Genomic DNA, 5,768 nt, shown 5'->3' with positions numbered 1-5,768 from the left:
AATTTACAGCAGGTTTTTGAGTATGCACTCCTCTCGGGATGCACATCTCTCTGTCCTCAGTGGTTTTCACCTCAGTTTATCTCCCTTCAGCCTTTCCAGCTCAGTCCCTGCAAACATGACGCTATCTTTGAGAATCCCTGTAAACTAAAGTTTTGCTAAGTAAGCAAGAAGAGAACGAAGAAACGCTCATCTCTCTCATCCCTTAATATAATAGTAGCGAGTTTGAGGCTGCCAGGTCTCTCCTCCGCCCCCTCCTGGGTGAACACTTGCAGTCCCCGGTGGACCTGCGGTCTTTAGGACCCAGCGGCAGGCTTCCCGGAAGAGGAAGGGGCGGGGTCGCGAGGCGCGCGCCGCGGCCTAAAAGGTTTGAACCACGCGCAGGCGCCGGTGGCCTAGGATTCTGAGTGCCTGAGGTATGTATGTGTTCGCCTGTGCTCAGGGTTATGGGGCTGGGGCGCTCGGGTCTGGGTACCTGGGCGGCGGGTCCCAGGGCTGGAGTCGAACCTGCCTAATTACACTGGATTACGCCTAGGACTGCTAAACGCAAGATCACCAGTTTGAATCCCCCAGTCGCTCGGCGGAAGAAAGTGGAGGCTTTCTGTTGCTGCTGTAAAGATTTACAGTCTGGGAAACCCTGCATGGAGTCTCTATGTGTAGAAATGGACTCGATGTCATTGGGTTTGGGTATTCGCTCCCTGGACGTCGGTTTCCACCAGTAGCATTACCTTTCGGGGGGGGGGGGGGTTGGGGCGAGGGATCCCCCTCTCCAAATTCTTCGGTTCCCCCACTGCATCAGTCTGTAGCGCTTATCTATGCCAGATGTTTAACCAAGTAGCTCTTCGTTTACCCATCCATAATCTGGGCCGTCCTGCGCTTGGTACTGTAGCAAGAGTGCAGTGGGGTTAGAGCGCTGAAAAGCTGGCTACCACCTCGACTTCCTCCTTGTATTTCAACCCAAGCAGCTTCACTCCTTCCCCACCACTACTCCCGCTGCTTGCACTTTTGTTTTTCTCCACATAAAGTTGTCACGTACTCTGTTAAAAACGTAAATCGTACCAAGGAACTCTCTGCTTTTTAAAGCCCTTCAGTGGGGCCCCATTGATGTTGAAATAAAATCTAATGTCTGAAAAGTATCGTGGAACAAGTAAATGTGTGTTGGAAGAAGTACGATCAGAATGCTTCTTAGAAGCCGGGATGGCGAGACTATGTTCTTATACTTTGGACATATTATCAGGAGGGAACATCATGCTTGGTGAAGTGGAGGGTCAGCGAAAAAGAGGAAGACCTCTGAGGAAATGGACTGACACAGTGGCAGCAGCAAAGGGCTCAAACATAACAGCAATTGTGAGGATAGCACAGTTGGGCAGTGTTTCATTCTGTTGTGCTGTGAGTCAGAACCAACTTGAATACAGCAACTAACAAGGGCATCCACTTTACCAAGCCCAATGCCCTTCTCCAGGGACTGATCCCTCCTGATAACATATTCAAAGTACATGAGACGAAATTTCCCCATCATCGCTTGTAAAGACCCCCAGCGAGCTTAACAATTAGTGTGAGGATGGTGAGGACTGAGCAGTGTTTCGGTCTGTTGTACATTGTTGTTGTTAAGTGCCACAGAGTTGGTTCCCACTTATAGCAACCCTGTATAAGGTTTCTGAGGAGCTGCTGGTGAGCTTGAACCACGAACCTTGCAGCTCAACAACTTTGCAGTCTGGTGCATTAACCCACTGCTATAATTAGGATCCAGGAGTCCTGGTGTGGCCCCGTGGGCTAATACATCAGACTGCATAGTCATTTGAACTACAAGGTCAGTGGTTCAAGCTTACCCGCTGCTCCTTGTCAAACCCTATACAGGGTCGCTATGGGTCGGAATTGTCTTGACAGCACTTAACAACAACAACATAGTTAGGAGCCAATAGGATGCAGGAATGCTTGACAACACACTTTTTACCTCTCCTAGACCCTAAGGAGCTCTGGTAGCATAGTGGTTATGAATGGTCTGTGAACCACAAAGTTAGCAATTCGAAAGTACCAGCTGTTCTGCAGGAGAAAGATGAGGCTTTCTGCTCCCGTAAAGATTTACAGCCTCGGAAACCCTGTACAGGGTCTCTATGAGTTGGAACCGACTCCACGGCACATAACAACAGCAAATCGTAGACCCTGCTTTTCCTGCTCAGGGTTGTCTATTTTACTTGCAACCATTCTCACCTCCTAACTTTTGCAGGTTGGATTCCCTCTACCTGTAATGCTGTTCACCCACCCTTTCTACCCGGCTGGTGAATTTCATCCTGCAGGGCTGTGTGGATCAGTAGGATAAGCACTTCACCTCAAGGTCGGTGTGAACCTCAAAATCAGCAGTTCAACCTCACCATCCGCTCTTCAGAAAGCCTATATAAAGGGTCACTATGAGTCAGAACCAAGGTCAGCAGTTCGAAACTACCAGCTGCTTCGCGGGAGAAAGATGAGGCTTTCTGCTTCCGTAAAGATTTACAGCCTCGGAAACCCTGTTCAGGGTTGCTATGAGTCGGAACCGACTCGACGGCACTTAGCAACAGCAACATGAGTCGGAACCAGGTGTCCTGGTGTGGCTCTGTGGAGTAATGCGTCAGACTGCAAAGTCGTTTGAACTACAGGGTCAGTGGTCCAAGCTCATCTTGGAAACCCTATACAGGGTTGTTCTGGGTCAGAACCGGCTCAACCACACTTCACAGCAACAACAAGGCCTCACTAAAATGTTTTCTTTTCAGGGAGTACTCCAAAGTCAGGGTGTCCATGCTAGTCTGCCTCGTGCCCCCAAATGTAATGGCTGTCTGTATCCATGCTGGCTTTTGCTGTTAGTTTTTGTTTATTTTTTGGTTTATTTCCCCTAGAAGTATAACATCTTCTAGGACAACAACTGTTTCTATATTGTCAATTGCTCATACCCAGCATGTGGTACAGAGTAGCTTCAATAAGTATGTCAGATGAATGAATGAGCTCTGAAAGGGAGGTATAGAGCCATTCTACAGATGAAAAAACCAAGGTTCAATGGTTTAGTAACCTGCCCAGGTGCACGTTTCCCACAGCCATGGAGCCACTTCCTACTCAGTGTGACCCTCTAGGGTTTCAGAGACTGCAAATCTCTACGTGAGCAGACAGCCTCATCTTTCTCCTGAAGAGCAACTGGTGGATTTGACCCACCAACCTTGCTATTAGCAACACCTAACCCGCAGTGCCACCAGGACCCTTTGGTGCGTTTTTACCAGCCAGAAATGACTGGGTTTGACATAGGGGCCACCTGAGGGTCAGTGAGCTCTATGAAAAGCAGCTATAAAATAAGAACCATCCCAGCTGGAGCTGGTCTGGGGGCAGCAGGAAGAATTGGCAGCTTAGAGAAGAGAACTCTTACACCCACAAATTAGCTCTCTTAGTTGGCATTTATTAGGAGAATTTCTTTCGGTGTTCATACTCTTAATGATAGGGGAGTTTTTGCAAAATTTCAATCACTACCCTACCGCCTTCCCAGTTTTGGTTTTCTTCCCTTAACACTGTGTGTGGTTAAGTGCTCTTGAGTCGATCCCGACTCATAGTGACCCTGTATAGGGTTTCCCAAGAGTGGCTGGTGAATTTGAACCACCGACCTTGCGGTTCAAACCGACGGTATGGTTGAATGCTTATTCTACAGCGCTACACCTGGACTCCTCTCTTAAGGGTATGTTGTTGTGTGCTGTCGAGTTGGTTCCAACCCATAGCGACCCTGTATAGCGTTTCCAAGAAGCAGCTGGTGAGCTTAAAGCGCCGACCTTTAGATTCAAACCTACTTTGTAATCCACCGCGTTAACCCACAGCGCCACACCAGGAGTTCCCAGCGATATGCAGTTACAAATCCACTTACATAGACATTAAAGGGAACTTGATCTTGCTATTGGAAATACAAGGAAGCAGCCAACTGATACCTTTTGTGGATGGTAAACAAGGCTTCCTGGTGCTTGCAGAAGAACCTGCCCTTTGTTCTAGAAGTGTCTGGGGCATTCACTACTGCTGACTCTCCTGGGTTGGATTAGAATGGAAAAAAGAAGTGATGTTAAGTCATGCCAGGTCCTAGCACTTCCACTTTGGCAAAACCGCCGGGGTCTGTCCTGATCAAATGCCAGGACTCAAGTTCAGCCCACCTGCTTTGTACTGCTGGCTCCTCTGCTTACTAAAAGTGTGCTGTGCCAGGCAAGATAACCAGGGAAGGAAAGCTCATGACTAATAAACAGTAAAACCTGTGACAGTTAGAGAGAAAATGCAAATACATCCCAGCACAACAAGCAGTTGGTCAGTGGTAAGAACAGCCTCTCAAAGGCAGAAAACTTGCTAGGCCCAGAACAACAAGGTAGTCCTGGTAAGCTCGGACAGACTCCACTAATTGTCAGACTGTGTAAACTGAGTGCAAACATGCTCCTAAAACTCCTAAGAGAAATGCGCTTCTGATGTAGTGTAGTTTAGTTCCTGATTTCATCTTGGTGTTTCCCAACAGCTCAATGATTTTATTTCCCTTAGATCCACAATCCGCGTTCATGGAAGCAGCAGTCAAAAAAAATCAAACAAAGTACTGCATTAAGCTAATCTGCTTAATGCAATAAGTAAGTAGGTCTGGTAGCGTAGTGGTTACGAATCGGGCTGCTAACCTCAAGGTCAGCAGTTCAAAACTACCACCTGTTCTGCCTGAGAAAGATGAAGGCTTTTTGCTCCTGTAAAGATTTATAGCCTTGGAAACCCTGTGTAGGGTCACTATGAGTTGGAACCGACTCCAGGGTACTTAACAAAAACAATCTGCTGAAAGAGGAAAAAATGTCTCTTTGAAGACTAAGGTATGCCTGACCCAAGACATGGCATTTTGACCATCTCATATGCATGTGAAAGCTGGAGAGTGAATAATGCAAACCAATGAAGATTTGATGTGTTTGAATTATGGCGTTGGGGGAGAATACTGAATATACCACAGCCTGCCAGAAGAACTAACAAGTCTGTCTTGGAAGAAGTACACCCAGAATGCTCCTTAGAAGCAAGGCTGGTGAGAATTCATTTCACATACTTTGGACCTGTTCTCAGGAGGGGTTTGGAAAGGGACATCATGGTTGGCAAAGTTCAGGGTCGGCGAAAAAGAGGAAGACCCTCAATGGATGAGACTGAGACAGTGGCAGCATCAGGGGGCTCAGACATAGCAGCAGTTGTGAAGATGCTGGAGGACTCGGCAGCGTGTCGTTCCGTTGTAGACACGGCTGCTGTGAGTCAGCACTGACTTGATGGCACCTAACAACCAGTGTGACCTCTTCAACGAGGCTTGGTTATATGCGTTCGAATCACCTGTATGCTGCCTGATCCTAAGCCATCCTCGGGATCTCTGGCAAACTTGATTGAGTCCATTGTTGGCCTTCCAAACTAGGGGGCTCATCTTTTAGTATTCTGTCAGATGATATTCTGTTATGATCCTGTAGGATTTTCATTGACAACTTTTCTGGAAGTAGATCACCAGGCCTTTCTAGCTTGTCTTAGTCTGGAAGCTCTGCCGAAACCTGGCCACCACAGCTGATCCTCCTGGTATTTGAAATAACCAGTGGCATAGCTTTCAGCACCACAGCAACTTAAAGCCACCACAATAGGACAAACTGACAGGGTGGTAGCCAACAGACTACCCGTGCCTTGATTGCATAGAGGCTAGAACTTTGCTAGGTTATTTGCCTTTAATTAACAACTGCTTTTTATTAGTTGTTACTGTTACTGTTGTTAGGAACCATCGAGTC

This window comes from Chrysochloris asiatica, unplaced genomic scaffold (assembly GCF_000296735.1).
Source record: "Chrysochloris asiatica unplaced genomic scaffold, ChrAsi1.0 scaffold00025, whole genome shotgun sequence".
Lineage (NCBI taxonomy): Eukaryota > Metazoa > Chordata > Mammalia > Afrosoricida > Chrysochloridae > Chrysochloris > Chrysochloris asiatica.
The sequence above is the reverse complement of the archived record's forward strand: the minus strand, read 5'-3'. Positions refer to the sequence as shown.